Source organism: Canis aureus, chromosome 8 (genome assembly GCF_053574225.1).
Source record: "Canis aureus isolate CA01 chromosome 8, VMU_Caureus_v.1.0, whole genome shotgun sequence".
NCBI lineage: Eukaryota > Metazoa > Chordata > Mammalia > Carnivora > Canidae > Canis > Canis aureus.
This window is the reverse complement of record NC_135618.1, coordinates 15,694,972-15,718,906: the sequence shown is the minus strand read 5'-3', so window position 1 is coordinate 15,718,906 and position 23,935 is coordinate 15,694,972. Positions and strand designations below refer to the sequence as shown.

Here is a 23,935-nt window from a genome sequence, read left to right as displayed (position 1 = left end):
TACAATTCTATAAATCTAATTGGTGATGACATATTATCCTTCTTATATACTGTTGGATTCTGTTTACTAGCATTTTGTTTAGGATTTTCATCCCTAAGTTATGAGTGGGATTGGTCTGTAACTTTTGTAAGTAAGTAAGTGATCTAATATCAAGGAATGACAGGAAGCCTCTAGGAACTGATATTGGTCACGAAAAAAGAAACTGAGCAGTAAAGAAATGCATTCTTCCAACAACTTGTGTTTGTGAGTGGCTTTCCCCAAACATCCAGATGAAAACACAGGCCAGATGATACCTTGATTCTAGCCTTCAAAGGCTCTGAGCAGAGAACTCAGATAAATGGTCCCTAGACACCTATTTCACAGAAACTATGAGATAATAAACATGAATTGTTTTATGCTTCTAAGTTTGTGGTAATTTCTTATATAGCAATAGAAAACTCATACACTTTCTTGTCTTTTGACCTATCCCTTGCACTTCTTTACTTTATGGCCCAATGAGATATTCCAGGCTTAGCTTGTACTTTCTCCGGATAAACCAGGAATTAACCATTTTTCCAAGGAACTCTAGTTTCCTTTAGTGGAGAATGGAATTTAGAAAACAAGACTTGTGTGTTAGGTGTACTCAAAACCATGGGGGTATCTTGTTCCTAGGCCTTGTCATTGGACAGAACTAGGGAATATGTGTGGATGTGTGTACATTCACATTTGTATCTATATTTATTGCTAGGTCAATCTAGACATATTGAAAAACCCCACTTCTAATCCAGCAGCAGAGTTTTTATTCTAGTTTTCCTTCCACATTTGTAACTCTCTTCTCTGACGGGAGAAACCTGGTTCTTATCTTCTTCAGTATGTTTATTTATTGGATAAATTCCTACTGTGTGTAACTAATTTCCCATCATCTTCATCATCCTTCTCTATTTCATATGTGCCTTCATCACTGTCCTTGGTTCCCCTCACAGTTGCTGAACTAGTGCCCTGTCACCCTCAAAAACACCCATTTTACTAATGGATTATGAACTGAATTATCTAGGAAGAAAGAAAGGTCTAGTTATTTTTGATTGAGCACCAAACATTGTATATAAAAAATTCTAGAAAGAAGTGAAGCCCAGAGTGATTCTCTATCCCCCAGAGAGTATTTACATAGTTGTAAGCTGATAGGGACCTCATAAATGCCAGTTCACCTTAATAAAAACCTGTAATTGAGATTATTTGAAACTAGACTTTCATCTGTACCAGAACTTATTTCAAATTGATCCTTACTTTGGCGTTTAGCCCAAAGCCTCTCCCTTTGGAAGTCCTTGAACTCCTGTTTTGTCACCCTAGCTCCATGAAGCTGACAAAAGCTCTACTTGGCTTTTCAGATTTCAGCTGTTTTCCAGAATTGGAAGAAACCCCAGGGCAGAAAAGGGCTCCCAGAGCCATGCTCTCTAAAACTGCTTCTTCTACATTTTACTCCCAAAATTCTTCACTCTCTTGTTAGCTCTTTCATGTATTCAAGCAATATTTTAAAGTATATTTTGTGTATTCTGCTAGTTATCATCACTAGAAGAGTTGGTTGTTCCAAGTTACCTAGTCTGCCATTACTGGGAGAAAAGCCCCTTGTTGGTAGCTTTTTTTTTTTTTTTTTTTTTTTTTTTTTTTTTTTTGTGGCTTCTTATTTTTAAAATAACATATAGTCAGTATTTATTGTTCTTAGTTAAAGCGTAAGCACCTCATATGCTTTAACTCATTTACTTTCACAACTGCCTGTGAAATAGGTTTTATTATTATTATTATCCCATTTTACAGTTGAAGATCCAGAACTTAGTGGGACTCTGATTGGCCCAAGCTCATAAGCAATAAGCAGAGGTCAACTCAGGTCTATCTGACTCCAAAGCCTAAAATTTAAAACACTGAGCTTAGCTGTTTCCCACCACTACAGTTCATAGCTTAGAAACAAAACACCCTGTAGAGGGAGTCTTAGTTATTAGTCAATCAAGACAATTTTGAAAGGAAGACAAGAACAGACACATTTTGTTTGCTTAAGTGACTCTGAGAGAGCCAAGAATAGCATCCAGGTTTGGACCCAAGGTGCACATTTATCTTTGTTATCCAAACAAGAACTGTGGTGGTTAAATAAAGTTAAATTAAAAGACTTAACTGGGGAAAAAATACCGTCCTAAATTACTTTTATATACTCTGTGGCATATAGTAACTCACAATTCAGAAGCCTGAGTTCCTTTTTCCTCTGGTAGGAATCTCGTTCACGTAAAATTGTGCACAGTGACCGGATGTTAGGATGTTATAGAGACAGACAAGCAAGATGTGTCTCACTGATGCATCTGGACAGGAAACCTTAAATATGGTTTTCTTTTCTTAAAAAAAGAAATCCCAGCCACATATGTTTTTATTTTTCTTCTCAGCATTTGATGTATGGAAACATAGGGCATGTTATTGCAGGTATCACTTCTCAAGAGACTAGTAGCACTCTTTCAAGATTTGAGGGGCCCTCAAATTCTTTCAGGGATGAAGATTCAGATATTTTGATCCCAGACACTTTTCTAAAATGTATTTATTTGTACACCTTTTTGTACAAACTAGAATAAGTTGGCTAAATTTTCTTGAAAATTTAGAAAAATTCTTCTTCTTTCAGAAATAGTTCATATTTTGTATCAGCAGAATTTTATTAGTGAGGCCATGAAGCTACTTATCTGAACTCTCAGTTTCTCTGTGGGCAATTACTTTCACTGTACCACCTTGAAATTTTATGTCTAACATCTAGTCTTTCTTCAAAGAAGTCAGAACTCTGAGATGATAACCATCCTTCCTTATGAGGTGTTTGTGAAATTTGCAAAAGATAAAGGGCTGATGAATGTTGTTTGATCCTTCCTTATAGACTAAGGCATTAAATGCTAACCCAATTATACAACCAACTATGAGGTAATAAACTGTCTCTTGGTATTATAGACGTTCTTTGCATTGCTCTTTTATCTATTTGGTTTGTTCATTTTGATTTTGTTTCTTTTTTTTATTGGCTCTAACCAGCTGTTAATAATTTTTTAAAAGATAGATTTATTTATTTATTTATTTATTTATTTATTTATTTATTTATTTATTTATTTATGAGAGACACAGAGGCAGAGACATAGGCAGAGGGAGAAGCAAGCTCCCTGCAGGGAGTAAATAAATGGGTACAGAGGCACTTACCCAGAGTTGGAATCTCAGTCTCTTTTCTTTCAGTTCCATTAGTTTCTTTTGGGAGAAGCAGCACATAAGGTCATCAGTACTTATGTAGAACTGCTTTTATTGAACTGAGCATTGGTAAAATCAGGTCTGGACTAAGACAGGTGGGAGCCTAGGTAAGACCCTAAAGGGACACATCACCAAACACACATACACACATATTTTAAACAGGCTCCATGCCCAGAGTGGGGCCCAACACAGAGCTTGAATTTATGACCCTGAGATTAAGACCCAAGCTGAAATCAAGAGTCAGGTGCCTAACCAACTAAGCTACCCAGCTGCCCCCCTAATCAATATTTTTAAAGGATTTTTAAAATAGTTAATTGGTGGAAATGGTGAAAAAGATGGCTTCTAATAACAAAAATAGAGTACAAATTGACTTTATGTTTAAAATAAGGAATTTATTACATGCAGTTACTATTTGCAATATTTGGAATTAGACAACTTCTTAGGAGACATGTTAAATTATTTAAAATGTGAATAGATTAAGTCCTTCCCAGTAGATGTGTCAAGCCCATGACTTATTCATATTCAGAATTTCAGTTTCAGGTGCCTGAGACATGGCTGATATCGGCTGTAATTGCCCAAAAGAACTTACTCATATGTACCACAAAAGATTAAATTGAGTTAGGGATACAGTGCCCATTTTGATCCAAGGACACAATTTTCTTAAGCAGAATCCCATGTAATAAGTCCAATTTATGTTTTACCAGATATGTATAAAGTCATGTATAAAAATTTGAGTCAGCTAGCACTGGGTTTCCAATATATCAAAGATGATGTTGAAATAGCAACCCTGGAAAATGCCTAGCAGGCTGGCCCCTCACTTGAGCTCTGAATGTGGTATTATCAGCTCTACTGAGGCCTGAATACACTTATCTTTGTAAGAACATTTTAAAAATAGTATTAGGCTGTGTCATCTTTATAGGAACATACAGCAATTCTATTTTAGTTTTAATTCTAAGAATTACTTCTGAACAATTGGTCTCTTTTTACCTTTTGAACACTATGAACTGGGCAACTGATTAGAGTTCTTTTTTCATGCTTGTTACTTAAACATTGAGCCAAATTAATAACCTATTCATAGAAAACTTATAGGTCTTTATGGGTAGAAAGAAACCATTTTTAAATTAACCTTATCCCTGGCTTCATTTTATGTTCCTACTATTGTTTTTCTTTCCTACTTTTACTTAAGAGATCTTACTTTATTTTAGGTATCCTCATAAGCTCCCCTTAATCCTTTCTGGAATGAGAAGTAGTATATATAAATAAGTCACCACTGTTGCTAACTTAGTAAAGACCTTGTTCATTAGATTTGCAGAGAGAGAAAAAGTTCTGAGGGAATGGAACATTATGTCGTGAGAGTTGGAGGGAAGCTTCCTGGGAAAGGGGGATGAAATTTGGGCTTCTGCTCAGCAGGGAGAAAGGGGGCTAACTGAGCAGAGGGAGGGGGACTCTGAAATTGAAGCTGGAACAATACAAATGACAAATTTGACCTGTTTCATGGTTATGCAGAGGGTGGGCCCTTGGAAACACAGAGCCATCAGATAAGTTATTGTTGGAAATGCTTGTGGAAAATTGTTGTATGCCTCAATTCTAGTAGCATCTACTCTTCTATTCATTTCTACTGCTTTCCAAGGCATACATCTGAGGTTAATTACATTGAATCACCTAACATAACTGGCTCGCGAGCCTCCTTCTCTGATATTTCCCTTCCCACTGACAGAGTTGTCATTACCTGTTCTGTCTCCCTGTTAAGAGCAAACTGAACCCAGTGTGGATCCCTGACCCAGATTCCCTCTCCTATGAGGGTGAAGATGGTGCTCATGGTAGTTGTACTCTGTTCAAGGCTTGAACAGAAATACGTGAGCCGAAAGTCTGATTCTCTCAGCTCTGCTTCTCCACAGAGGAGAGAACAAACGTACGGGGAGAGGCCAGAATAGAGCACAGACACACAGAGGAGCAAGCAAGGGAGCAATGCTTTCTGATTCCTGAGTCTCAGGAGGGCCAGCTGTGGCTCCTGACTCTTAGTAGTCCCCTCTTTTCATGGTTGAGGTAAGCTGTCTACTACTCAGAGGTGAATGATCTCTCACAGAAACTTGAGACCTGAAAAAAATGTATCCAGTGGGCATCACCAAGGGTGTGCTCAGAGATCTAGATGCAGTGTGCATCCATTCAGCAGATGTTTGTTGAGGGCTACTATGTTTATCCTCACTCAGAATAACCCCTTGAACCAGGATCAAGTTGCTTACCGTTTGGAGGAGGATAAATCCATAAAGTAGGTTAAATGGCAATGTGGAAAAGTGTTTACTAGTACAGAACTATGCTTACAATAAGTGTTAAGTGAATTAGGAAATTTATAAGACAGAATGTATAATACATTTATAAAACCATATGTATGTGTATATGTTCAAATATGTGTAGTATACATATATATGTAAATATATATTTTCTCAATCTGTACGTACATATTTGGTATACAGGCCACACACATCACACATATATCATATATGTATGTAGACTGGAGAAAAAATGAAAATAATGTGAGGTCTTGAAGGATACCAAAATGTTAAAAGTGGTTATCACTCTGTTGATAACCAATGATCATTGGTGTTTTTTATTGCCCCACTTTTTCCTATCTGCATGTATTATTTTGAATGAAAGTTGTAAATAACCTAGAATATATTTAAGAGGTTCTTTAAAAATATAAACATGTGTTTTGCAAAATCTGCCTGCTTACATGCATCTTTATAAATCACGTAAAAAATAAAATCAGTAATTAACATTCAAACAGATATCCAATAGGAGGATGGGTATTGGGAAACTCTAGAAAAACAGTAATGTTAAAATGCCTTTTAATGTAACATTTTTCAAAACGAATGACATCACTAACAAGTATAGATGTTTTGTTTTGTTGAGTCATTCAACAAATACTTACTGAGTTTTTCCAAGGTACCAGGAGCTGTTCCAGTCTCTAGAGGTACATCAGTGAATAAATCTGACAAACATCCCGGCTCTTGTGAAACTTACATTTTTTAGTGGCAATCTTTTTAGGAAAATAGAAACTATCTTCTGGACTGTGGGAGACCTCACCTTTAAGTGTCAGGTTTCCTGGTCCTTGCTATGTAAATTCTTATGTATAAGCTATGATGCTCACCACACAGGACACAAGGCCATCATGACAGTATTCTTGCACTCAGGCAACTTTCTGTCCCCGGGAATGTGCAAGTGAATAAAGGGATAGGAGTTCAGATGGGGGAAGCAAGGGGCAATGAGAGTGCATAAAAGGCAGACCTATCCTGGGCTTTACGGTGGTGGTGGGTGATAGCAAGGAAGACGTCGCTGGTTGGAGGCACTATCTAAGCAGAGATTTGAGAGGTAAGTGGGAATGATCCAGGTGAGAAGGCATTTCAGCAAGGGGAAGCACGGGGAAACAGGACATGTGTCAGGGAATATAAGTACCTTAATATAGCCAGCGCTTAATTTGCAGAGCTAGAAGTGGCAAAGAATGAAATAAAAGTTAAGCAGAGGCCACTTGTTGTTTAAGAGGCAATGTTGTTTAGTAATCAAGACTGTGGCCAGACTCTGGCACGTTCAGCTGCATGACCCACAGAGAGTTACCTTATGGCTCTGTGGGTCAGTGTTCTCACCTGTAAAATCAATGTTCTAACTCATGGGATTATTCTAAAGATCCAATAAATGACCTATATAAGTGCTTAGAATAAATGGGAATAAATGAGAATAAATAAATGACATCTTCTGGGACCTGGGAATACTGTAATACTGTATGGGAGCCTGGTGGGAGTATCTTGGAGTAGTTGGGAAATAGACACTAATCCTATTTTTGTCTAAACCAAGATTATTTGGTGGCAGATTCCTCATGAATGATGTAGGAATTGGACCAGGTGACCTTAAGTTCCTCCCTGCCTTTCTCTGGTTTTAGGAATGTCAGATATAACATACTATAATGGTTCTATCCATGGCCCCAGGATGTGGTGAGGGGGACTGTTATTGAATTATTATTATTAGTTTCTGCCTGAAGTGTCTCTGGTTTGTAGTGACTTATTTTCTTCTCTAACTCTCTAGGTAAGGTGGCTGAGTCAGAGTCCTATGCTTCTTTACCAGAGAGCACTGGCTATTTTATTAAAGTATATGACCTCAATCCAAAAGCTTAAGGGAGATGTGTGGAAGGGTGTGTGTGTGTGTGTGTGTGTGTGTGTGTGTGTATAAAACCATCATTATGGTTAGGAGTCACTCAGATTTGAATTGCAAGTCCTTTTACACTCTGGCAATAAGTGTGCAACTGTGTTAGGTAGGTAGTGTGGGAGACAGGTGCAATTTGTGTTGCCAGTAGCAGACAGAAGGCAACTAGAGGCATGAGATGTTTATACAGACACTCTCCTCCCCTGCTGGAGCCTCCTCTCTGGGCTTGTAGGCAAATCCATTTGTGAGTAGGAAATTTTGTAGAGCAGTCACTGCCCTGTAGGGAAAGACTGGCAGTCAGGCTGACTTGGAAGAGAATCCCAGCTTTGTCCATATTAGCTGTGTGATGTGAATAAGTTGCTGAACTTTTGAGTCTTTTTTCTCATCCATAAGATGGTTCTTCATAGGGTTACTGTTAAAATGGTAGCCAAATATGTGAAAATGCCTAGCTTGTTGCATAAGCACTCAGTCAACTGTAGAATTATTTCTTCCTACTGAGTCGTAAGTAGTCCCCAATACATCTTTCTCAGCTTCCCTTCTTCAGAATAAATCATCCCAGTTCCTTAAACCTTTTCACTGAGTCTTGTTTTGTAGCCTCTTATTATATCTGTGGTTGTTTATAGACCTTGCCTCCGGTTGGTTCTTCTTTGGTGACATTTGAGAAGAGCCCAGCCTTTCGGGAGCTGACCTCCACAGCTACATGCCAGTTTTTCTCATTTTCACCCATCACGCTCCTTCAGCTTCCAGTATCCTCCCTCCTCCTGGGATGTGGGCCAAGCTGAGAGACTCTCAGCCATTCCCAAATGGGGGTGATGACTAGTCCTCGCAGCAGCTACTCCTGAGACAGGCTCTTGGCAAGGCTTCAGCTGCTACTAAGTTGCAAATGCTGCCCCGGCACTTCCCCCATTTCCATCATAAAAAGAGAGGGAGGGTCTCTCTGTTGCAAATTCATCTGTAGCATTTTCAATTCAACAATGAATAGACTGACTCTATATAAATTGAGGGTCCAGAGTTGATGCTATTGCCAAACAATCCCCCATTAATGCGTAACTAATACAAAACCAATGCATGACCAGACCTCCAATACTGGACAGCTACTTCAATTGGAACTGAATTGAAATACCAATTTTTGTGCTACATTCACCAGCAGCTGCTAAATAATGCAAGAATCTAAGAAAGTTTTCTCCATTACATAAAAACAATCACGTGCTTGTTTAATATTTTTTAGTAAACATTCAAGTGCCTATCATGTGCCAATATGCTATCATCAATATGTCAAGATGTTATTCTTAAGGACTTAACATATGTTATTCTATTAAATGAGAATATTTTTGTATTTACAATATAACTGAGTCTGTTTCTTTCTTTTTTTTTTTTATCTCTCACATATTATTTACTTTCCACAAATGTCTTTGTAGGATCAGATCCCATGAATGGAGTCTTGAGATAAGCCTATTATTTACATGTAGCACCATAGCTTGCATGGTAACTGAATTTCAGGTTAGGGTAATGATCTAGTGCCCCTATCAAAAATATTTTAGAATTCCCACCACCATCCAAATTTCATTAATTCTTACTTATTCTTTCAACTTAACAAAATGTTTGAGTACTAAGAAAGTGCTTGACACCTTATTTTGCTGGTTCCCTGTGCCTTTCCAGAATGTTTATGACATTAGAATTGTGGTATAGTGGTGGTAAGTTTAAGATGAGACTCAGAAATGGAACTTTCCACAATAGAAACCAGACAAATTCATGGTTTTTGTGTAGATTCTGATTCTCATAATCATATACCACTAAAATTTGTCATAAAGACTAGCAGAGGACCTACAAACTTGGTTGCTTGGCAAATTTTGATCTTTAAGAAAAACATCAAATCAAATTTCACTTGAAAACTTAAGACAAAAAAACCCTGAATTTGTATGGTGATTTTTGAGACAGTTATTAATGTGTTTAAATCCCACCCCCAAATTTTCAGTTCTGCATTGTTACACTATTATTATGGTATTCTTGAGCTTACTTTGTGATTTTCCAATGCAGTTCAGTTGACAATTGGGCTTCAGTTCAGGCAATGCATTCCATAATTACTTTAATGCACATCCTAAGTGCAAGGAGCCATTTAGGAAACTAAAAAATCTAAGTCATACAGTATTAGACTCTTAACTTGAAGTTTTTTTAGTTCATTTGTTAAATTTAAAACTGACATGTCTCTACTCAAAACTATAAAACCTTTTAAAACAATTCCTGTGCTTCTCTTCCTTAACTCTATCCTGAAAATGAAGAGAAAAAAAAGTCTCTAAAATATTTGACAAATAAACAAAGAAATGAATTTTCTGAGCTCTTTGCAGGCACTGTGGGGTTAGCATGAGTCATAGCATCATTTTGGGGGGATCATTAGTTCTGCTAAATTTTTTCTTGAATAAAGAGCACATGCTTGGGGATGCTCCCTCAGCATAGATATGATGTAACATCTCAGGATGGAGAATTGTAATAAAAAGAGACTTTGATGTATTTGTAAAAATGTTGATGATCACTGAACTAATCCAGATCATCTCTGGAGAGAAATTTGATTCAAGAATGTCCTCTTCAGAGATTAAAGACATCTTATCCTCTAGTATTGATCCCCAGCAAATCCAAAATGTTTGGCTGTCTTGGTGCCATGCTTGCTACCAGAAATCCTACCAACAAGCCCATCACGAGGATCAGGGTTCACCTTTATAATAAACAATTGTCACAGAAAATAAAGACTGTCCCTTTCAAATCACTAGATACTTGAACACTACAAATGTCTTCTCTTACCTGCTATAGGTACTAACCTGACCTTTTTAGTCTACTGGTTCTCCACACAAGAAATTAAATGAACTGTGCCAACAACAAGATTTTTCTCACTGCCTCCTTGCTCCCACAGCCTCTTTGTTTAAAAAATGAAAAACCTAGAAAAGTTATTAGGACAGTAGCCAAAAATGGAATTTAGTTCTTGACTCCTTTCCATCTAATGGGTTGAACTAGTTAACTTTTTCTTTTTTTATCCAAAGGAGAAATTTATTATGAATTTTTATTCAAGCTGTCAGGCCAGTTAATTTACTGATAACCAAACTGGTTTTCTCCTGACATATTTTGTTTTTTTCTCTTCTCTCATATCCAAAAATTCCAGCAAAGTGTATTTCTAACTGCTAAAAAGTACAGTTCTTATCACAAATGCCACATGACTTCATACATGGAATATGACAAACATGATCTTTGGTTTTCATATCTTGTGATTTAGCTGAATGTAGGAAGATTTAAATTGCAGAGTCTGGAACTCTGAGATAGACCCATCTGTGGGCTTGGCCATAAAGTATTCAAGTAGGCCAAGTGAAGGAATTTTGCAGGTGTATTAGTCAAGGAACATAAGAGAAAAAGAACCAATAGGAGATAGATATGTGTCTAATATATATAATATACAAATATATATAAAGATATACATGCATATATATATATTTTATGGAATTGGCTCATATTGGGGCTGGCAAGTCTGAAAGTTGTAGGGTAGGCCAGCAGGTTGGAAACTCAGGCAGGAGTTAATGTGTAGTCTTGAGGCAAAATTTCTTCTTCTCCAGGACACCTTAGTTGTTGCTCTTAAGGTCCTCAACTTATTGGGTGAGGCCACCTATATTACCAAAGGTAATCTCCTTTGGTTAAAGTCAATTAATTGTAGGGATCCCTGGGTGGCTCAGCCATTGGGCATCTGGTTTCGGCTCAGGGTGTGATCCTGCAGACCCAGGATTGAGTCCTACATCAGGCTCCCCGTATGGAGCCTGCTTCTCCCTGTGCCTGTGTCTCTACCTCTCTCTGTGTGTGTCTCTCATGAATAAATAAATAAAATCTTTTAAAAAAGGTCAATTAATTGTAGATATTAACCACATGTACAAAATACCTTCACAGTAACATGCTCTTTACCATATGGTAGGTATAGTAAAGAAGAGCATGAGATCACATTGCTTCATGTCTCCATGCTCTTGCACAAGCTGTAACCACCCTCTGGAATGCACCCCCTCATGTTATCCACTTATTCCTTGATTATGCTTCCAACATATTTAGAATATATTTTCTTGCTAAAGTTTGGGTCATGTTGATGAAAAGAAGTTGGAAGATGGAGAGCTATTCAGGACAGAGATCAATAGGACTTTGTGACTGATGGGTTTTGAAGATGAGAAAGGGAAGCAAATGTGGAATAACTGCCAGGTGCCTGCCTTGATCAGAGTGACTGGTGGAGTTATTCACTGATGCAGAAAATGGGGGAGAAAAATAGATCTCAGATCAGCAGATCATTTCAGTTTGGACACAGTGTGTTTGAGTTGCCCATGAATCATGGTGACAATGCGTAGAGGAAGATAGTGCTCAGGACAGAGGTTTGAATTCAGTGTATAGATCTGAGATTGCCTTATGTAAATGAGAGTTGAAACCATGGGAATGGAAGACGTTACACAGGATGTTACATGGAGAAGACCAAGGGCAAAATCCTGGAAAAACATTAGTTGAAGAAACAGGCAGAGAGAAGTGCCACTGAAGGAGACTGAAAATAAATTATCAAAGAAGTAGAAGGAAAACCAGGAAAATGTGTCACAAAATAAAAGCAACCAGTCATGTCAGATGGAGTAGATAAGTCAAATGAGATGAGGTCCAAAACACTGTCTGTTAACATTAATAATAAGCTTGTAGGGGGAGCCTGGTGGCTCAGTGGGTTAAGGAGCTGGCTCTTGGTTTTGGCTCAGGTCATGATCTCAGGGTCCTGGGATCAAACCCTGGGTCAGGCTCCTTGCTCAGTGTAGAGTCTGCTTGAGATTCTTTCTCTCTCCCTTTCCCTCTGCCCCTCCCCCCTAGTTTGTGTGTGAGCACACACAGACACACTCTCTCTCAAATTAATAAATAAAAATATTAACAACAACAAAAAAAAGCCCAATAAAATTGTTGGTAATCTTGGAGCAAATATTTTCAGTAAATGGGGTGGAAGCCAGAGTGCAGTAGGATGAAGACTAGGTAAGATGTCAAGTGGAAGCAGCAAGTGTAGACAAATCTCCCACTGACTAATTCTATCCTCTCTGGATAGATAGGTTCTTAGATTCTAACATTGGAGAATGTGTATGTGAACCTACTAGATGGTGAGAAGTTTGCTGATTTGCTGGCCAGAGCTGGTCTGCAGTCACAGGATAAGCAGGAATGATCCCTCTGGCATACAGGCAGGGCTGGGGAGCCACAGCTGGTGGCCAGCACATGGGTGTGCAGTAGCAGTGGAGGCCTGGTGTCCCTCCGGGGAGGAATGTGACAGGCAGGAATGTGACATTGGAGGAGCACAGCATGGAGAGGACAATGGGAACCACCCCAGAGGAGGGAGTTAGTGCAAATAATCAGGGAGTCAATACCAAGAGGGGGCCTGGAGCACAGGATATCTGTAGAGAGGGCAGCAGGAAGAGGATCACCAGGCTGCGCTGGGGCTGCAGTGTCCCTGAGGGACAGGGCCTGCTGAGTGAGTGCCTAGGGCCAAGTACCACCAGATGTCCTCACACCCACGCTGCTGCTGCTCATCTACCACACTGCAGCCAGAAACCTCAAGAGAGCCCCCTCCTCTCGCGGTGTCCCTCCAGCGCTCTCTACTGAGAAAGCTTAACATCATGCTAACTTTAACAGAGAAATACTTCAAGCGATTCCATCCATCATCACAGAGTATATATATTTGAAGGGTGAATTGGAACTAAGAGACACTTGATAGTGGCAGGGACTCCATGCAACTTGCTACTTTACCAAAGACCTTTCTTTACATCTTTGGTGAAGATGAATGAGACAGGATTGAGGAAGCACCACTGGGAAATGGCAAATTTGTAGCAGCTCTGTTTTGCAGAGTTGTTTGCTTTGCAGCAATTTTCAGGCACCCTGATCCAAGAATAGAGATTGCAGATACAGTATGGATCCAGACTTGGGTCTTGCTGGTGGGGGTAAAGAGGGAAATGTTGAACCACATGCCAAAGTCTTCAGCAAAAGCCAGGAGGTCACCAGGAGATAGTACACAGCATTACCAACGAAGGCTAGAAGGTGGGAAAATGGAATAATATGAGCTTCAAGAAGGGTAAGCTTTTGGGGCCGGAGTAGCTCAGCTGTTTAGCTCCTCCTTCGGCCCAGGGCATGATCCTGGAGACCTGGGATCAAGTCTCCCGTCAGGCTCCCTGCGTGGAGCCTGCTTCTCCCTCTGCCTGTGTCTCTGCTTCTCTCTCTCTGTGTCTCTCATGAATAAATAAATACAATCTTAAAAAAAAAAAAAAAAAAGAAGGGTAAGCTTTTACCAGAGTGGGGAGGATCAGCAGTTTGGGATGCAACTGAGGGAAACCAGGAAGCCAAGTTATTCTCTTGGCCCAAGTGTTTGAAGAGGTTGAAAACATAAGGAAGCGAGTTAGCAATGGAATAAAGGATCCAGAGACTGTGGGACAAAGGAGGATATAGTCAGTAGTGAATTGTACCTGAAGTGAGGCATTCTCTAGCAGCACCAACATGAGAAGGAAGGGTACCTGGTCTTTCCCTGGGGAGCTAAGAAGAAAGCATGAATGACAACAACTCACCTCAAGTGTCCTCCCTCTGCCACGAGTCTTTTGGTGTTTGAAATGGTATTTCTGGTCTAAGAGATGTGATGAGGTCTGCCCTGAGCCTTGCACATGTGCAGCAAGGGTCTTATTCAGGGGGAGAGCTTTCTCAGTGTGCATAAGAGTAGTCAGGGTCCTGGTTAGGGATCCGGGTTACTTTTAAATTTATTATTTTATTGTTTGTTTTTAAGCTTAGATATCCTTTCAGCATAAGAATAATTAACCACATTATAGAAACTTTGGGAAGTTAGAAAACAGGAAAAACTAGTAATGCCCGTCCTAAGATAACAATTCAGGAGTATCTCCTAGGGCTTTTTTTTTCTATGTACATATAAAAACATTGTTATACTGTTAATGACACACAGTTTTATATCTTTTTACCCTAACAAATCTTAAATGTTCTTCATGTGGCTACGTGGTCTTCATAACTATAATTTTTAAAGGTTTGTGTAAGAGTTTGTTGGATGCATTCTTATGTATTTCTCTGTTTTTGGATTTTCCCTGAATTGTTAAAAGTTGATCAGTGAACTATGATTTGTGAATACTGTGTATGATTATTCATTCATTTTTATGCCAGAGTTCATATTTTTTTTTAAGTCCTCGTTTCAAAATGATAGCCATTCGTGAAGGGTTTCCTAGGCTACATTTTGAAATCAGTGTATCTTTGATGACCTCATAGTGGAATGTCTTTTGTTCAAGAGAGAGGTACATGACTCTGATGTGTCTTTTCCTCAGCATCATAGGCTTTTATGCAATTTTGGTCTTTTATAAGTCAGAAGTGAAAAGAAGATAAAGGACCTCAATATCTTTAGAAATAACACATTACTATAGTGGCTATAGGTCTGGAAGCTTCCTCGTTATGAGCATTTCTCACATGCCCTAATGCCTATTTTCTACAATTCAACAGTAGCTGCTTCTCTTAGTGTGGTTCCTACCTACACAACCGGATAAAATTTTAGAGTAAAATAAACTCATGGGCATGTCTTGGAGTGGATTTTGGTTACCATCTATGGAAACCCAAGTCTTAAGGTGAGTAGGTTCTTTGGCAGCAAGCCAGTCACTGAGGAGGCTGGATATCCTCACAGTAGAACCGAGGGAACAAGGGTGTGAGGGAGCTTGAAAAAGTCAGGGCTCAATGAATTACTGCCTTAAGGGGCTTTATGTTCCCTAGTCTAGGGAGAGCATTAGCCTCAGAATCTGGAAAGGTACCATGCCCTCAGGTTGGAGTTAAGTGATCTTATCTGTCAAGATTAGAGAAATGCAGGGCGATAGAACCAACCAAGTGTTCCTTCCATTATCACTATTAAATCAGAACATTTTGGGGGATGTGCTGGAGCTGATTGGTACCAGATCCCAAGAGCCGATTATTACATTTTGAGGAATTTTGCAGCTGGTTGACTCATGTTGGTAGTTTGAAATCAACTATCATGGGAGTATTTATACCACAGAAATCAGCACTAGAATTACACTACAGAAATGCTATGAATTAGGACTTTTTTCTTCCCCACCCCTAGATCTGGTTTTTAAACATTAACCAGCACATCACTGACATTACCTCCAGCTTTATCAATAGGCAACTTCACGTGCTCTCTTTTCCTTAAAGAGTCAGCTTCTTCAAGCCTCAGTTTTCTCATCTATAAATGTGAAATCTGGAATTTAGACCTGAAAGAGATTTTTAAAATTATCTAGTCCAAACTTTTTTATTTCCCTGACACTGTTAGCTCTGTCCAGAAGGCAGTGACGGAAGCCATGGGCATCTAACACTTGGGAAGATAATCAGCATGCCCGCTCAGTCTGGAGCAGGCTTCTTGGCACTTGAAGCCTGAGGTATTGCAGAGCTTGTCAGGCAGCAACAGGAAACTCAAGACTCAGAGAGAAGACCTAAACTGGAAGCCCTGGTAGGCCAATGGGGCCAGACGAGGATCATTTACTCTGTGAAGAAATATGTGGTTTCTTGTGGTTTGATGTAATGGTTAAGGATCTGATAGACTGAAGTGGGAAAAAACAAAATCCAAATCCAGGCCAAATTAGAGTTTTTATTCAAACAGATGGTACAATCATCTGACATAGTCCGGGGGTGGGACAGTAAATGTCAGGGGGAAAAAATTAGCTTTTAGAAGTCGATGTTTATGTTAAGGAAAAAGAAGTCTAATAATTGATAGCACTAGAGACTTGAAGGCCTATTTCAAATTGCCTAGCACACACGCTACATACATAGTATCAGAGCTGGGCATTCGCCAATAAAATCTAGGGTGGAAAGGCCACTGTGCCCTTTGCCTTAATGATATAGAGCTTTTGCAACCAGGCAATGGTCTGGATTCATTAGTCCAAAAAGATTCTTGAAAGACAACCCCAGATTCTTCTTTTTATGATATGTTAACCTTTACTTCCATGCTTTTTCTTCATTCCAGTTGATGTTGCAGTTAATTTTGATTGCAGAAATGTATCTCAGAGTTGGCTTGCTGCCTGAAATTCAGACTCTAAGTTCACTAGTTTTTTTGTACATGCTAGCAATAAGAAGAACAATAAAATCATGTTTGGATTGAGCACCTGAAAACAATAAACACTTTTAATTTAAGTACAGGCATGCAGGTAAGGGAATAGAACTCTTTTAGGTAGCATGAACAGATTAGGACTGGCATCAAGATAGAAATCTGGTATGGCACCAATGGAGACTGTTCAAGTGAATCTGATTAAGACATAAAGTCATTTAGGGGCAAAAATACCCCAGATTAAAAAAAAAAAACAAACCCAGATAGAAATCTGGTATGGCACATGATGGAGAAGAAATCTGGTATGGCACATGATGGAGACTGTTCAAGTGAACTTGATTAAGACATAAAGTCATTTAGGGGCAAAAATCAGAGCAGAATTAGTGGGAACTGGAGTTTTTAATTCAGAGGAAGATTCTCAGATTACCCATGATCTGTATTAGCATTACTTCAGGAAAACGGAGTCAAAGTGAATCTTCAGGTATTGTGGATTTGGGAAAACACCATGCACTATTTTATTACAGAGGAATTATTTAGAATTATCTCAATTTCCTAGTAACTTAGTGATGGAAGAAAGGTGTCATGTCCACAACTATTGCTAACAAAATCTAAAGAATATTATACTCCTATTAAACAGGGGTCATTAGCCACAGTTTAGTCATTCTAAGTTCTCCATACTGATATCAGAATTTTCTACCTTACAAGTCTGACACAAGGAGGCACCCTTAAGTTTACTTGATATATAGCTTGCATATGATGTCTTCAGTGTTGGAAGATTATTTCATCGCAGTTGTTTCTCCTTGTGCTTTAATTTATACTGACTTTGTCAGTGTCACCTTTATTTTTTTCCCTTTACCAAGTTTATAGATCATACATTAATATGGAATTCCATTAATTTCTCCTACAGGATAAAATTATTCACACCATGCCATATTAACTGGTATTAGGAAATTAATACCTAAAAGTTTATCTTGAGTTTAGTTTGAATTAAAGGGAATTTGACTCACTGTAATTTAAATGGTATCTTATAAATATTTATTAGGTATATACTAACAGCAATGTTTTCTTGTGTTTTTTGTTTTGTTTTGTTTTGTTTTTGTTTTTAGAAAACCAGTAAGAGTTTCTCACAATGGTTTACCTTTCTGCATTATGAGGTACAATTTTGCACATTGATGCATTTTGCATGTTGATGAGACATAAAATGCATCATGAGAATATTGGATATCATGGATTGATAGTCAACTCCCTACCCCCGGATATCTGCTCACATATATACATGATAGGAAATGTTTTTCAGCTGGTTTGATAAGAAAAACATAAATTTTTGATGAGCGAAGTTCCCAGGCTACAGGGCAGAGAAGAGAGAGGATATGGACCATCAGACACAAATTCTGTCCACCCATCCATAAACAATACTAAATCTGGATGACCAATGGGCTAATTATAAAAGATGCCATCTGTGATGGTCACTCAAGGAAACAGGATTTGGATAAACTAATAAAGTTGAGATGAGGACAACACACAGCCTGCAATTAGGCACAGGGTATTATTAGTCATGGGTATAAAGGCAAAGGAAAAAATATAATAGTGGGGAAGAGGAAGAAAGTATATGGCTAGTGTAAAATACTGCAGGCTACGGAGTCAAAACCATTTTGTCTTAAGAAAGCATATCTTATCTGGCCCTGTGGTTGTTGAAAAATTGGGGAAGTGATTGATTTCACTTCACAACTGATGGACTATGTGGAATGTACCAAATAAGCACTGATGTAAAACAGCTGTTTGTGTGTTCTAACGCCGGCACCAAGAAAGCCAAATAAAATTAAGATGCTCAGACATAAAACAAAGACATCATTGTAATCATCAGCATGCTTTTTACACATTGTCCTAAGACCATTGTGTAATTGCCTGACCTTCTTGATAAATTCTTCTCTACCACTGAGCCAGTTTTTTTTTTTTTTTTTTTTGAGAAATTAAACATCCATGATTTAATCTTGAAAGACTAAATGAGTTTTACAAATTAATGGCTAAGCCAGGCAGGCACTGGTGCTGGAAGAAGGGGTACTTCTCTGTCAGTACTGTTCAGCAGCTCCTGAGTGCCTTCCTCCTTCATCCAGTGGTGTTACATCGCCCATAACAGCTGTGCCCTGACATCATAGATCAATTCCTGAGGATGCTAAATTCTAAACTGTTTGTTGTCATTGTTTATGTTTCTAAAATGTTTCTATGACATCAAACAACTAATCAGCTAACTTACTTATAATAAGTCTCATTGATTATCGTTTACAGCAAATTGAATATAAGCCCTTTTTTAGGAAGAGAGCGTCTGGAATAAATTAGGAATAATTGGATTTTAGAAAGTCTTAGTCAGATCAACCTTGGTGGTCAAACAAACCTAGTCAACTTTTCCTTGCCCTCTGAAGTTTGAATTCTTCATTAATTAGAATTAGGATGGAAATTTAAACTCCACACCAGATGAATTTGCGTAAATACCTTATTCTATAGCAAACAAAGTATACTGGAACCTTTTATACTTAATTCAGTTCTCCATAGCACCTTTATAAGGTCCTGGTTGTTTCCTTGAATGTTACGGAAAACTTTCAAAGATATTATTTACAAAACTACACACTATACTAGTTCAAATCTAGTACATAATAATAAGTTATTAATATTGTAATAACTATGTGGTGACATGGTAAATGGACTTATGGGGATCATTTCATAATGTATAAAAATATTGAATCACTATTGTGTACACCTGAAAATAATAGAATATTGTTTATCAATTATACTTTAATTAAAAAAAGGACTTCTGCAGATCATCTCTCAATCATCTACCATACTAAATAGGAATGCTGAATATCAAGTGATTCCTGCTGCTCTCTGGATGTTTTCGAGATGGACAGATGAAGCCAACTTCTGTAACCAGGAACCATGAAATAAAGGGCCATTAGTTGGAGAATGGGGAAAAAAAAGCTTTGTCTGGTTGAAAGAAGAGAAGGAGAGGGAAATGAAGGTTGAACTGAACAGCTTTATCTTCAAAGTTAAAGATTCAGAGTTTCATTTTACTTCAAGAGAAAGTTGCATGATTTTGTTCTGCAACTTTGTTTTTTTTAAATAATAAATTTATTTTTTATTGGTGTTCAGTTTGCTAACATACAGAATAACACCCAGTGCTCATCCCGTCAAGTGCCCCCCTCAGTGCCCATCACCTATTCACCCCCATCCCCCACCCTTCTCCCCTTCCACCACCCCTAGTTCGTTTCCCAGAGTTAGGAGTCTTCATGTTCTGTCTCCCTTTCTGATATTTCCTACCCATTTCTTCTCCCTTCCCTTCTATTCCCTTTCACTATTATTTATATTCCCCAAATGAATGAGACCATATAATGTTTGTCCTTCTCCGATTGACTTACTTCACTCAGCATAATACCCTCCAGTTCCATCCACGTTGAAGCAAATGGTGGGTATTTGTCATTTCTAATGGCTGAGGAATATTCCATTGTATACATAGACCACAGCTTCTTTATCCATTCATCTTTCGATGGACACCGAGGCTCCTTCCACAGTTTGGCTATTGTGGACATTGCTGCTAGAAACATCGGGGTGCAGGTGTCCCGGCATTTCATTGCATTCTGTATCTTTGGGGTAAATCTCCAGCAGTGCAATTGCTGGGTGGTAGGGCAGGTCTATTTTTAACTCTTTGAGAAACCTCCACACAGTTTTCCAGAGTGGCTGCAGCCACTCTGTTCTGCAACTTTGGATCAATTGCAATGATGGACAGGCCTGTGGAGATTTCACCAGCAATTCCAAGGCTGTCACCAGGAAATAGGGAAATGGGAAAATACTGGTAAGATGGTCTGACTTACTTCCAGAGTGGAGAAGTACTCTACAGGTGTAGGAATAAGCTCTCCACCTACTCAGATTTTTTAATCAAAATAAACTTTAATATTATCTATATGTTGCATACTCTTACCTTTGCAATACCATGGTTAGAGGGCATTTGTTTTCAAAACTCTTACTGCAGTACCCTTACTAACCTAGCAGTTCAATTTCCTAAAATATATGTGTATTTGCTTGATTTGTACCTATAACTGCCTCAGGCCATTTTCATGGCTTTCAGCTCCATCTGTTTCAACTTGAACTTAGCTACTATTTTTAAGCCTAGTGTTCATTGCCTCATTAACACTACAAGGCTTCTTCCACTGCAGTCCATTACATTACTTCCTAACAGCAGTTAGTTCATCCTGGCCTAAGTGATTCCTCTGGCCCCCTTGCACACCCCAGCACTCTCTGAACCACCTTTTTAAAGGTGCCTAGCCCAGCTGCTTTTAATTCTTTCACACATGGCTGCTCCCCCTGAGTGAGGGCTACCTACAGTTCAGCTTCAAGGACCCAGGTTCTTAGGAAACCATTTTTAAAGGACTAAGTAAAGACAAGTTACTTTACAAGGTCTCATTACAAAGTTCAAAAAAAAAAAAAAGTTCAAAAAATAGCGGGGGTATTGGGTAGGGGGTGGATGGAAGGGGGTAGAAGACAAAGCCCTAATGTTTGCGGAGTCCTCACATACATCAGGAGTTCACAAAGCACTTGTCATATGCTCTCAAATTTAATATTCACAATAGTACATTAGTCAATTATCTCATTTTAGAAAAGAGGAAATAGAGGCCCAGGCTTACAAGCTCTAAGGAAAAAAATCTAGGAACCTAATGAATATCTGCCTCTTAGGACTGCTGCACTGCTAGGAGGTGCAAGAAAAGCATGGGATAGTATGCTGAGTGACAGCAAAATGAAAGTCAAGAAGATGGAAAAGCGGGTGGAGCTGACCGAGCCTGTGCTCATGTCACGAGTAAGTGTCTGTAGTTTATCACTCCTGTGCCCAGTGCTTCAAGTTCAAAGATTATTAGAAGGCAACGTTCTACAAGCAAAACAGCCCTGTGACAGAACCCAAAGAAAACTTATTTTCCATTACCTTTCTGGACAGCCTCAGACTCAGAACAAACAACTCAGGATAAAAATTTAAACTTGACCACAAAGATTCCTTCGTATGATATGCCGGATTTTTTTTCATTTAAAGGACCTTTCATCTCCTTCCCACTTCAGAAAAGACTTTAAGTCTCCACAAAGGACTGCTGGAAAGAATGGATTAGCCTAAATCTGCCCTATTAATTTTGTCATTAGTTCCAATGAATCATCTCCATAAAAACGCAATTTGGTCTCTTTGCTTTTGATATTAGAGATAGCAAGATTTGTGATCAAATATTTTAAACTAGAGTAAGTGGCTATATTGCTATTGTAAACATACAGTGAATACACTTTATGATCTCACGTACTCATTAAAAAGCTTGAAGAACCTGGAAAGGGGAAATGTGGTTCTGAGAACAGAGCACTCTGAAGTTGTCTTTTCCCTTAATAATAATAATGGTAATAGCTAATACTTACTGATGGCCTTCTGGACGCCAGGGACTTTTCTAAATGCTTCAAGTGTATAATTCACTTTCATCCTCATGATTACCTTATGTGATAAGTATTATTACTATCCCCACTTACCATATAGGAAGTGAAATATCTTATCCAAAGCTTGAGTTCAGACTCAAGAGGCTTCTTAGCAACTATGCTGTGCCAGGATATCATTATATTTCCATGGATTCGGTTAAGGAAGACTTTAGGCTCACAGAGAATATGTTTTTTAATATTTGAGAAGATATCTAGGCCTTGGGGCAGCCCCAGTGGTGCAGTGGTTTAGTGCCGCCTGCAGCCCAGGGTATGTTCCTGGAGACCAGGGATCGAGTCCCACATCAGGCTCCTTGCATGGAGCCTGCTTCTCCCTCTCCTGTGTCTCTGCCTTTCTCTCTCTCTCTCTCTCTCTCTCTCTCTGTATCTCTCATGAATGAATAAATAAATAAAATCTTTTAAAAAAAAAAGATATCTAGGCCTCCCAACAGAAAATACATTTTAAATAAATTGTCAGAGCCCTAAAGCTCCTTAGGAACAATACTACATGGTAGTCTACAGTAGGCCTGCTAACTTTTCTGTAAAAGGCCAAATAATAAATATTTTAGGCTTTGTGGGCTATACAGTTTCTGTTGTAGCACTCAGCTCTATTGTTATTGTGGGAAAGTAGCTATAGACAATGTGTAAACTGATAGGCATGTATGTGTTCCAATAAAACTTTATTTACAAAAGCAAGCAGTGGGCCAAATAGAGCCCAAGTGCTGCATTTTGCCAACTCCTGATGCAGAGTGTTGATTTTCAACACATGATTGGGGCATCACCTGGGTCCTCACTAGAAATGCAAAATTTGGGGCCCTAACCCTAGATGTACTGAATCAGAAATTCTGGGGGCTTCATTTCCTTCTTTTTACAAGCCTTCCAGGTGACTCTGATTCATGTTACAGTTTAAGAAATACTCATCTAGTAAAAGAGAGCTAATGTTTATTGTGCATTTGCTTTGTGCCAGGTGCTTCCAATATTTTTCTCATTTCAATTATGTATTATTGGCTATTTTACAATAGGTACAACTAAGGCCCCAAGAGTTAAATGCCTTGACAAAAAAAAAAAAAAATTGAGTGGTAGAGCCAAAATTCAAATCAATAGCCATCTGACTCCAAAGTATACCTTAGTTAATGTATCTCCAAAATAATCTTGGAGATCAATCTATTCCCACCTGCTGAATTTACAGTTGAAGGAATTAGGGACAAAATAGATTAGACCTATGCCCCAACCTGTTTCTCATTGCTCCCAATGCAATATTCTTTGTACTCTGCTAAAATTGCAAAGTGAGCAGAAATTTCCTTCAAGCTCTGGGACAGGAGGTGACTACATTTAATCAGGCAATTCCAGGCATTGCCCAGTATGATGGAAAGCCTTGATGATCTCCAGGGGAAATCTTACAGGTTCCATTCTGCTAAAGAAGACACCGGAATTTTCTAGAAATTGCAATATAACTTGGGTCTATGAACATAGTGCTGACATTTCATCCAGCCTCTCTCCAATTCCTGGATGTAAAGACAGATCATCTCAAATATAAAAGATTCATTGGAGAAGGAGAAAAAATATTTATTGAGCTTCTATAAGAACTAGAAATTATTCTATCCACTTTGTGTACATTAGCTCAAATAATCTATCAGTAACCAATGAAGTAGAAGAATTATTCCATTACATAGGTATGAAAAATAAAAAAAAATATATAACTGAATTGATTATTGTCTTAGAGTATCTGGACTCTATGTAACTTCAAAGCTCTTTCTTCTTGCCCATGCCTTCCTGATGCCCTAATCCTGGATACCCTCTATTACATAATGGCCTCAGTTGTTTGTTCATAATTTAGAGAACTGTGTCATGTTCTCTACGCTAACTAGAACTGTAGTATCTCAAAAAGTATTATGTGCTTTTGGTTGAAAGGCTTTGTGT

The 23,935-nt window shown here is 38.5% G+C and overlaps 1 long non-coding RNA gene across 1 annotated transcript; it reads left to right on the top strand.

The window, feature by feature from the left end:
- The first annotated feature begins 14,730 nt into the window (after positions 1-14,730).
- Positions 14,731-19,667, top strand: LOC144318373 (uncharacterized). Its single transcript, XR_013384248.1, has 2 exons — positions 14,731-15,065; positions 19,376-19,667. It is a non-coding gene; the product is annotated as an uncharacterized LOC144318373 (long non-coding RNA).
- Positions 19,668-23,935: the final 4,268 nt, after the last annotated feature.